This window comes from Carcharodon carcharias, chromosome 16 (genome assembly GCF_017639515.1).
Source record: "Carcharodon carcharias isolate sCarCar2 chromosome 16, sCarCar2.pri, whole genome shotgun sequence".
Taxonomy (NCBI): domain Eukaryota; kingdom Metazoa; phylum Chordata; class Chondrichthyes; order Lamniformes; family Lamnidae; genus Carcharodon; species Carcharodon carcharias.
Genome location: NC_054482.1, coordinates 28,555,214 through 28,567,237, shown reverse-complemented (window position 1 = coordinate 28,567,237; position 12,024 = coordinate 28,555,214). Strand labels below are relative to the sequence as shown.

Here is a 12,024-nt window from a genome sequence, read left to right as displayed (position 1 = left end):
CAGCTGAAGATGGTTGGGCCGAGGACACTGCCCTGAGGATCTCCAGCAGTGATGTCCTGGAGCTGAGAGGACTGACCTCCAACAACCACAACCATTTTCCTTTGTGCTAGATATGATTCCATCCAGTGGAGAGTTTTACCCCTGATTCCCATTGACTCCAGTTTTGCTTGGACTGCTTGATGCCACACTTGGTCAAATGCTGCCTTGATGTCACTCTCACCTCACCTCGGGATTTCAGCTCTTTGGTCCATATTTGAACCAAGGCTGTAATGAGGTCAGGAGTTGAGTGTCCCTGGCAGAACCCAAACTGGGCCTCAGTGAGCAGGTTATTGCTAAGCAAGTGCCACTTGATAGCACTGTTGATGACCGCTTCCATTACTTTACTGATGATCGAGAGTAGACTGATGAGGTGGTAAATGGCCGGGTTGGATTTGTCCTGCTGTTTGTGTACAGCAATTTTCCACATAGATGCCAGTGTTGTAGCTGTGCTGGAACAGTTTGGCTGGGGGCGCGTCAAGTTCTGGAGCACAAGTCTTCAGTACTATTGCTGGAATATTGTCAGGGACCATAGCCTTTGCAGTATCCAGTGCCTTGAGCTGTTTCTTGATATCACGTGGAGTGAATGGAATTGGCTGAAGACTGGCATCTGTGATGATGGGGACCTCTAGAGGAGGCCGAGATGGATCATCCACTTGGCCCTTCTGGCTGAAGATTGTCGCGAATGCTTCAGCCTTATCTTTTGCACTGATGTGCTGGGCTCCTCCATCATTGAGGATGAGGATATTTGTGGAGCCTCCTCCTCCAGTGAGTTGTTTAATTGTCCACCACCATTCACGACTGGATGTGGCAGGACTACAGAGCTTAGATCTGATCCGTTGGTTGTGGGATCGCTTAGCTCTGTCTATCACTTGCTGCTTATGCTGTTTGGCATGCAAGTAGCCCTGTGTTATAGTTTCACCAGGTTGACACCTCATTTTTAGGAATGCCTGCTGCTGCTCCTGGTATGCCCACCTGCACTCTTCATTGAACCAGGGTTGATTCCCTGGCTTGATGGTAATGGTAGAGTGCAGGATATGCCAGGCCATGAGGTTACAGATTGTCTTCGAGTACAATTCTGCTGCTGCCCACAGTGCCTCATGGCTTGATTAGCTAGATCTGTTCAAAATCTATCCCATTGAGCACGGTGGTAGTGCCACACAACACTATGGAGAGTATCCTCAATGTGAAGGCGGGACTTCAACTCCACAATGACTGTGCAGCGATCACTCCTGCTGATACTGTCATGGACAGGCAGGTTGGTGAGGATGAGATCAAGTATGATTTTCCCCCTTGTTGGTTCCATAACAACCTGCCACAGACCCAGTCTAGCAGCTGTGTCATTTAGGACTTGGCTAGTTCAGTCAGTAGTGGTGCTACTGATCCACACTTGACGATGGACATTGCAGTCCCCCACCCAAAGTACATTCTGCACCCTTGCCATCCTCAGTGATTTTTCCCATGGAGAAGCACTGATTCATCAACTGAGGGAGGGTGGTACGTGGTAATCAGCAGGAGGTTTCCTTCCCCATCTTTGACCTGATGCCATGAGACTTCATGGGGTCCAGAGTCGATTTTGAGGATTCCCAGGGCAACTCCCTCCTGACTGTATCCCACTGTGCCGCCACCTCTGCTGGGCCTGTCCTGCCGGTGGGACAGGGCATACCCAGGGATGGTGATGGTGGTGCCTGGGACATTATCTGTAAGATATGATTCCATCAGGATGACAATGTCAGACTGTTGCTTGACTTGTTTGTGAGTCAGCTCTCCCACTTTTGGCACTAGCCCCTAGATGTTAGTAAGGAGGACTTTACAGGGCTAAGATTACCATTGTCAGTATCTAGGATGATGCCAGATAGTCCATCCAGTTTCATTCCTTTCTTGTGACTTTACACTGGTTTGTTACAACTGAGTGGCTTGCTAGGCCATTTAAGTGTCAACCATATTGCTGTGGGTCTGGAGTCACATGTAGGCCAGACCAGGTAAGGATGACAGATTTCCTTCCCTAAAGGGCATTAGTCAACCAGATGGGTTTTTACAACACTTGACAATGGGGTTCCATGGTCATCATTAGACTTTTAATTCCAGATTTTTATTGAATTCGAATTCTGCTATCTGCCATGACAGGATTGGAACCCAGGTGCCCACAGCATTATGCTGGGTCACTGGATTACTAGTCCAGCAACAATACCTGCACCCCATTGCCTCTCATGCTAACTGTATGGGAAATTCACTGCTATCTGACTTGGGGATGATCAGAGATGGACAGCTATCTGTCTCAGAGATGGACCACTATCTGACTGAGAGAGGGACTGATATCTGATTCGGAGATGGACTGCTATCTGACTCAGAGATGGACTGCTCTCTGTCTCAGAGATTGACCACTGTCTGACTGAGAGAGGGACTAATATCTGATTCGGAGATTGACTGCTATCTAACTCAGAGTTGCACTGCTATCTGTCTCGAAGATGGACTGCTATTTGAATAAGAGATCGACTGCCATCTATCTCAGAGATGGGCTGTTATCTGAATCAGAGATGGACTGCTATATGACACAGAGATGCACTGCTATCTGTCTCGAAGATGGACTGCCTTCTGAATCAGAGATGGACTGCTATCTGTCTCACAGAAAAACTGCTATCTTACTTACAGTGCTATCTGTCTCTGAGATGAACTGCTGCCTATCTCGGAGATTGATTGCACTCTGACTCGGAGATGGACTTCTGTCTTTTTCAGAGATGGACTGCTATTTTTCTCAGAGATTGACTGCTAACTGTCTTGGATATTCACTGCTTTCACACTCAGAGGTTGACTGCTATCTGACTCACTGCTGGACTGTATGCGACTTGGAGATGGACTGTTACTTTTCTCATTGTTGGATTGCTATCTGAAGTGGAGATGGACTGCTATCTGACTGCGAGATCGACTGCTATCTGTCTCAGAGATGGACTGATCACAGAATCACAGAATCTTTACATTGCAGAAGGAGGCCATTTGGCCCATTGAGTCTGCACTGGCTCGCTGAAAGAACATTCTACCTAATCGCGCTCTCCTGCCTTATCCCCATAACCTTGCACTTTCTTTCTTTTCAGGTAGCAATCCCATTCCTTTTTGAATAACTCAATCGAACTTTCCCCCACTGTCCTTTCAGGAATTTCGTTCCAGAATCCAACCACCCTATGGATGAAAATAAAATTTCCTCACATCATTTCTATGCCTTTAGCCCATTGTTTTGAATCTGTGCTTCTATTTCTTGATATACTCATAAGTGGGAATAGTTTCTCACTATTTACCATGTCCATACCCCCTCAGGATCTTGAATACCTCTCTCAAGTCTCCTCTCAGCCTTCTCTTCTCTAAGGAAAACACACCAAACCTTTCCAATCTATCCTGATCACTACAGTTTTTCATTCTGGGAATCATTCTTGTGAATCTCCTCTGTACTCTGTCCAATACCTTCACATCCTTCCTCAAGTATGGTGCCCAGAGCTGGACACTACTCCAGTGTCTTATGCACATTCAACATGACCTCCTTACTCTTGTACTCAATGCCCCTATTAATAAAGCCTAAGGTACTATATGCTTTATTAACTGCTCTCCCGACATGCCCTGCCATCTTCAATGACCTATGTATGTATACACCAAGGTCCATCTGTTCCTGCACCTCCTTTAGAGTCTCTCCCTTTATTTTATACTGTCTCTTCACATCCTTCCTGCCAAAGTGAATCACCTCACACTTCTCTGCATTGAACTTCATCTGCTATTTTCTGCCCAATCCACCAACATGTCAATGTCCTTTTGAAGTTCAAGACTATCCTCATCACAGTTGACAACATTTACAATCTTCGTAACATCTGCAAATTTTGAAATTATGCCCTGCCCACCACAGTCTAAGGGTGGGATTTTCCACACCTGCTCACCTCTGGGATCTTTCAGTCCTGCCGCACGTCAATAGACTTCTGGCTGTGGCGCTGCCTCGCCCGCGGTGGGTCCCACCCGCAACAGGGCCGGAAAATACCTGCCTAGGTCATTAATATATATCAAGAAGGGCGAGGATCCCAACACTGACCCCTGGATAACTCCACTGCAGACCTTCCTCCAATCTGAAAAACAACCATTTATCACTACTCTGTTTCCTGTCACTCAGCCAGTTTCTTATCCAAGTGCCTAGTTTCCCTTTTATTCCTTGAGCTAGAATTTTGTTAACAAGTCTGTTGTGAGGCACTGTATCAAATGCCTTTTAAAATTCCATATATACACACACCAACAGTACTGCCCTTATCAACCTTCTTTGTTACCACCTCAAAAAAACTTGAGCAAGTTAGTTAGACACAATTTTCCCTGGCTTTCCTTAATTATCCTGCACTTGTCTATTGACTCTGTCACGAACTATAGTTTCCAGAAGTTTCCCTACCACTGAGGTCAAACTGACTGGTCTGTAGTTGCCAGCTTTATCCTTGCATGCTTTTTGAACAAGGATGTAACATTCACACTTCTCCAGTCCTCTGGCACCTCCCCTGTATCTAAGGAAGACTGGGAGATTATCACTAGTGCCTCTGCAATTTCCATTCTCACCCCCCTCAGTACCCTTGGTTGCATCTCACCCGGTCCTGGTAGCTTATCAATTTTAAGTAAAGATAGCCTTTCTAATACCTCCTCCTTTTCAATTGTAAATTCCTCAAGTGTACCAGTTACCTCCTCTCTCACCTCGGCCTGGGTAGCATTCTCTTCCTTTGTAAAGACAGATGCAAAGTATTTGTTTAATACGTCAGCTACTTCTCCTGCCTCCCATGCAAGTCTCGTTTTTTTATCCTTAAATGGCCCTTTCCTTTCTTTTAACACCCTTTTATTATTTACATGCTTATAGAAAACCGTGGGGTTCCCTTTTATGTTCGCTGCCAGCCTCTTTTCATGCTCTCTCCTTACTTTTCTTTTCAGTTTTTTCACTTCCCCTCTGGTCCTTCTATGTTCAGCCTAATTCTCCATTATATTTCCTACCTGACACTTGTCATTCATGTACTCCTTCCTTTTCATCTTCACTTCTACTTCTCTTGGTATCCAGGGTGTTCTAGATTTATTTGTCCTATCTTTTCCCTTCAAAGGAATATACCTTGACATTGTCTGCTATACTATCTCTTCAAAGGTGGTCCATTGTTCAGCCACTGACTTTTCCGCCAACATTTGATTCCAACTCACTTAACTCAGATGCATTCTCATCCCATTGAAGTTGGCTTTCCCCCAATTAATTATCCCTGCTCTGGGTTATTCCTCATCCTTCTCCATGGCCAACCTAAACCTTATGATACAATGATCACTGTCTCCTAGAGGCTCTCCCACTGATATTTTCCACTTGGGCCAACTCATTCCCCAGAGCCAGGTCCAAAGTTCATGTCCTCTCGTTGGACTGGAAACATACTGCTGCAGAAAATTATCTTGAACACACTCCAGGAACTCTCACCCCTCTTGTCCCTTTGCACTATTCCTATCCCAGTCTATATTTGGATAATTGAAGTCCCCCATTATAATTACTCTATAATTCTTGCACCTCTCTGTAATTTCTTTGCAAATTTGTTTCTCCACATCCCTTCCACGAGCTGGTGGTCTATATACTGCACCAGTCAATGTTATTGCACTTTTTTCATTCCTTACCTCTAGCCAGAGAGATTCTGTCCTTGACTCCCTTGGAATATCCTCTCTCTCCAGTACTGTAATACCATCCTTGATCAATATTACCACTCTCCACCACCTTTTCTTCCTTGTCTGCCTCTCCTAAACACCTTGTACCCAGGAATATTTAACACCTAGTCCTGCTCTTCTTTGAGCCAGGTCTCTATTATAGCAATAATGTCATAATTCCATTTGTCAACCTGTGCCAGTAGTTCACCAATCTTATTAATCACACTCCGTGCATTCACATACATGCACATTAGCCCTGTTTTAGGCTTTTTAACAATCCCCCTTGCTCTAACCCCATCTAGTGACTGACCATAGCCTACACTAGTTCTGTCAAACTCTCCAAGCATTCTATTTACCTTGATCCTACTCTCTGATATATCCTCCTTATCAGTTACTAATTCTCTACTTCCCACTGCCAGTTTTTCTCCAGTCCTCTCTGAATTTCCCCTCAGGTTCCCATCACCCTGCTAATCTAGTTTAAACCCTCCCCAACAGCACTGGCAAACGTCCCTGTGAGGACATTAGTCCCAGTCCTGTTAAGGTGTAACCAGTCCTTCTTGTACAGGTCCCACCTGCCCCAGAACCGATCCCAGTGCCTCAGAAATCTAAAACCCTCCCTCCTACTCCATTTCTCCAGCCACATGTTGAACTGTTTAGTCTTCCTTTTCTTATGCTCACTAGCACGTGGCCCTGGGAGTAATCATGAGATCATTGCTCTTGAGGTCCAGCTTTGCAATTTCTTTCCTAACTCCCTAAAATCCATTTTCAGGACCTCCTTTGTCATTGGTCCCAGTATAGACCATGACCTCTGGCTGATCATCCCCCCTCAAAAGAATGTCCTGCTGCCGCTCTGTAACTTCCTTGACCTTGGCACCAGGGAGGCAACATACCACCCTGGAGTCACATCTATGGCCACAGAAATGCCTGTCTGCTCCCTGAACTATGGAATCCCCTACAACTATAGCACTTCCACTCTTCCTCCTCCCCTCCTGTGCAGCTGAGCCACCTATGGTGCCATGGACTTGCCTCTTGCTACAGCCCTCTGAGGAACCACCTCAATCACCAACATCCAAAATGGAAAAGCAGTTACACAGCTAGATGAGACCTCAGTAGATTCCTGCACTACCTCTCTGTTTCCCTTAGGTACTCTAGTGGTCACCCACTCCCGCTCTGCCTGTGTACTTTTGAGCTGCAGGGTGACCACCTCTCTAGGTGTGCCATCCACATAATCCTCAGCCTTGCAGATGCACCACAGTGACTCCAGCTGCTCAAGTTCCACAACCCAGAGCTCAGGTTTCTGCAGCTGTCTCAATGTTATCTGTCATGGGGATGGACTGCTTTCTGTCTCAGAGAGGGACTGCTCTCTATCTCAGAGATGGACTTCTATCTGTGTCAGTTTTGGACTGCTATTCAACTCTAAGATGGACTGCTATCTGACTGAGAGATGGACTACTATCTGACTGAGAGATGGGCTGCTATCTGTCTCGGAGGTGGACTACTATCTGACTGAGAGATGGACTGCTATCTGACTGAGAGATGGACTGCTATCTGACTCAGAGATGGACTGCTATCTGTCTTGGAGATGGACTACTATCTGACTGAGAGATGGGCTGCTATCTGACTGAGAGATGGGCTGCTATCTGACTGAGAGATGGGCTGCTATCTGAATTGCAGATAGACTGCCATATGACTCAGAAATGGACAGCCATCTGTCTCAGAGATGGACTGCTCTCAAACTCGGACATGGACAGCTATCTGACTCAGAGATGGACTACTGTATGTCTCAGAGATGGACTGCTATCTCTCTCAGCGATGGACCACTATATCTCATAGACGGATGGCTATCTGTCTCAGAGATGGACTGCTATCTCTCTAAAAAATGGTCTGCAATCTGACTCAGTGATGGACTGTGATCTGTCTTGGTGATGGACAGCTATCTCTTTAAGAAATGCATTGCTACCTGTCTCAGAGACGGGCTGCTATCTAACTCACTGATAGACTGCTATCAAACTCAGAGATAGACTGCTATCTGACTCAGTGATGGACTGCTATCTATTTCAGAGATGGACTGCTATCTGATGCAGAGATTGACTGCTATCTGTCTGAGAGATTGACTGCTATCTGATTCAGTGAAGGATTGCTACCTGCCTCAGAGAATAACTGCTATCTGACTCAGAGAATCACTGCTGTCTGTTTCAGAGATAGACTGCTATCTGACTCATAGATGGACTGCTGTCTGTTTCAGAGATGGACTGCTGTTTGACTCATAGATGGACTGCTATCTGACTCAGAGATTGACTGCTGTTTGACTCAGAGATGCTTTGCTGTCTGTTTCAGAGATGGACTGCTGTTTGACTCATAGATGGACTGCTATCTGACTCAGAGATGAACTGCTGTTTGACTCATAGATGGACTGCTGTTTGACTCAGAGATGAACTGCTATCTGACTCAGAGATGCACTGCTGTCTGTTTCAGAGATGGACTGCTGTTTGACTCAGAGATGAACTGCTATCTGACTCAGAGATGCACTGCTGTCTGTTTCAGAGATGGACTGCTGTTTGACTCAGAGATGAACTGCTATCTGACTCAGATGCACGGCCATCGGACTCAGAGATGGTCTGCTATCTGACTAAGTGACGGGCTGCTATCTGCTTCAGAACTGGACTGCTATCTGAATCAGCTGGACTGCAGTCTGATGTGGAGATGGACTTCTATCTTTCTCAGAGGTCATCTGATATGTGAATCAGAGATGGGTTGCTATCTATCTCAGTGATGGACTGATATCTGAATCGGAGTTGGACTGCTATCTCTCTCAGTGATGGACTGATACCTGAATCGGAGATGGATTGCTCTCCGTTTGAGAGCTGGACTGCACTGAAGATAGATGGCAAGATTATGATTGCTCATTTTTACCCTTTGAAGCATCGGCTCTGTAGTGCCCGGATGGTGGATTTGAGGAGGATGCACAAATCATACAAGCTGCTGGAGGCGGGAGGTGACAGAGGAGAGAAAGAATGCATCTGCCCATATAGAAAGTCATGTCTGTTTTCTGCATTGACAGGGGCATGGATTCAGCTCTCTGGAGTCCAGGGTCTAAAATGCAGAGGTTTCCCAAGGTTTATAGATTGCTTAGTCTTTAGTGATTGTACAAGGGAACTTTCAGCACCTACTGAGAGCAATGACACAACCTGCATTGTGAGGTTCCGAGGCAAGGGATTCAATCCCTACGTGTAGAAGTTGGCCACTCTAGGACCAGCTGCCAGAGACCAGGTCATGAATGAGCCTGTGATTCCATATCGCTCAGGAATGCTCCTACTATTGCCATGACAGAGCCTGGGTCAACTATCCCCACCTCCTTAGACGTTTCAAGAGTTGTCTGGATAGAGGCTTCAGTCAGCTCAATATTACACCTTATTTTGCCCTTCTGCGGATTAGTGGGTGTATTGAGTCAGGCCCCAGTAACGGGAGACAGAGAATGTCAACTGATAATGTTGCTGACTATCTGAATGACCTCTGTCCCTTTCTAACTGATCTCCTCTGCCCCAATCCATCTAATGTTTATACAGATACCAGAGAGAGTACAGGGCTTGGTTACCCTTGAAGCTTCCATAGCCTGAAGCTAGCTGACCGAGGTTTGAGCTCACAGATGTTGATGATTGAAACTGCAGTTACCCACCCCTCATGCCCCAGCATCTGGAAGGCTGTCCTGAAAGCACCAGGTTGGGAAGTTGAACACGATAGTCAGTCACCAGAAGTAAACCATTGGATCACCACCATTAGCAACAGCACAGGCTGGGAACATTTTGGTGGCCCTTCATTAGCACTGTGTCCATGGAAGGTTCCTGCAATGGCATTCAGAAAAGGGAACCTGCAGTGAGAGGAAGGGTCTGGATACCTGTTGTGGAGCAGTCGTCAATGGTGTTCAAAGCATCTGCTTCAGGAAAATGGTGAAAAATTTTGTGAAAACTCTTTATACAAGAGGGTAAGTTATCAGTGTGCAACGACTGAATGCATCAATAACAGTTTGCATTTATTAAGCATCTTAATAGAATTAAAACATCCCCAAAGTGCTTCACAGGAGGGCAGTCATATAAAAATTGACACCAAGCTACATTAGGAGATATTAGGACAGGTGATCAAAGAGTTATGTTTGAAGGAGTGTGTTAAAGGATGAAAGTGAGGTTGAGAGATAGAGAGCTTTAGGGAGGGAATTCCAGAGCTTAGGGTCTAGGTAGCTGATGGTACAGCCACCAAAGAGTATAAGAAATAGGAACAGGAGTAGGCCGTTCGGCACCTCAAGCATGTTCTGCCATTCAATAAGATCATGGCTGATCTGATGTGGCCTTACTGCCTCCACATTATTGCCTGTCCCCCATAACCCTGGTCAATCAAAAACCTGTCTAACTCACTCTTGAATATATTCAATGACCTAACCTCCTGCTCGCTGAGGAAGAGAATTCCAAACACAAACAACCCTCTGAGAGAAGAAATTCTTCCTCATCTCCATCTTAAACAGGAGGCCCCTTTTTTCCCTTGAAAATTGGGGATGTACCAAAGGCCACAATTGGATGAAGCAGTTGCCAGAGGGTTATAAGGCTGGGGAGATTACCAGAGAGAAGAAGAGGTTGGGCCATGGAGGGATGTGAACACAAGGCTGAGAATTTTAAGTTCAGGGCAGCGTTGGACCGGAAGCACATACTGGTCAGCAAGCACGGAGGTGGTGGGACTTACTGTGAACTATAGGATACAAGCAGCAGAGTTTATGAAGGGTTAAGCATGGGAGATTAGCCAGGAGAGCATTGGAATAGTTGAGTCTGGAGGTGGCAAAAACATAGAGGAGTCTTTCAGCAGCAGATATGCTGAGGGAAAGGTGAAGACACATGATGTTCCGAGGTGGAATTAGGAGTAAGATGCTGAGGTTACAAACAAACTAGCTCAGGCCCCTAAGGCAGTGGCCAGGGTGGTGTTGGAATCCATGGCCAGCAAACAGTGTTTGTGCAGGGACCAAAGACAATGCCATTAGTCTTCTCAACGCACCAGATCCGGATGGATGGTCCTGGTGCTCAGTGTCTGATGTGTTTAGATTGTAAATATTCTTGAGGGCCTCATAGCGACATGTATGCAGTATGCAGCCTTTCTCAGTCGGAGGATTTAACTGGGCTAGAGTTCAGCTTTCATGCTAATGCAGTGAGAGAGGAGATGGTGGTGTAGTGGTAATGTCACTGCACTAGTAATCTAGAGGTCCAAGCTAGTGCTCTGGGGACATGGGTTCAAATCCTGCTGTGGCAGCTGGTGGAATTTGAGTTCAAATAATAAATGTGGAATATAAAGCTAGACACAGTGACCATGAAACTATTATTGATTCATCTGGTTCACTTTCTGCATCTTTAACCAGTCTGGTCTGGCCTACATATTGCTCCAGACCCACTGCAATATGGTTGACTCAGAACTGTCCCCTGAAATGGCTGAGCAAGCCACTTAGTTCAAGGGCATTAAGGGTGAGCAACAAATGCTGGCCTTGGTGGCAATGTCCCATGAAAGAATAAAGGGGAAAAAATCATGATGTGGCTCTTCCTGTGATGTACTTGTTGATGGCTCTCATTGAAGATTGCACAAGTAGCTGTGTACAGACAATGCACGTGTGTCAGGAGCCAAAGCTCCAGTTGTGTTCCAGGGTCATGACAATGGAGGAATGCAGTGCATGCATCATGGGAGGGCTAGCAGGCTAGACTTTTGAGCTGGTGGTCACACATTATCTGCACTGATGGAGTCAAAGCCTCTTACAATTCATGGAGGCTGCAGTTTTAAAGACAGGAGCATGCAGATTCATGATGTCCATGGAGGAATAATGAAGATGTCTGTGCAGATAACGCAGCAGTGGCCTGTGTTATCCAGGTCTGGACTGCAGTTTGACTGAAATTGATTATGTCCATTGTGGCAGTCCAGAAGGAGCAAGAGGCAACATCAACAGGGCCCCAGTATCAGGGCAAAGTCACAGTGATCTCTCAGTTACCCCTCATTCTCTCTCTCTATCTCTATGTGGTACTGTATCCCTACTATTTCAGTGTACATCAGTCTAGCTTAGCCTCTTTATATATGATTAATGTATGTGTCATCTCTCATTATGGTACAGTATTTGTATCTTTCCAGTGTATGCATCTCTAACTGTAGGTGGCCTATCTGCACCTCAGTTCCTTTGAGGTACCTTCCTGTCTCCCCTTCTCTCCATCACATGTAACTCACAATCAACTGAAAGTTTCAGAAATTTTGCACTTGGGCAGATTGGCTCAAACTGCACTCAGAATGGATGAG

General features: G+C 45.9%; 1 protein-coding gene across 5 annotated transcripts in view; it reads left to right on the top strand.

Annotated features, from left to right (window-relative positions):
• Window positions 1–12,024, top strand: part of LOC121289177 (pre-B-cell leukemia transcription factor 1-like) — a 549,225-nt gene that overhangs the window by 499,641 nt on the left and 37,560 nt on the right. The gene's annotated exons all lie outside the window — the stretch shown is intronic.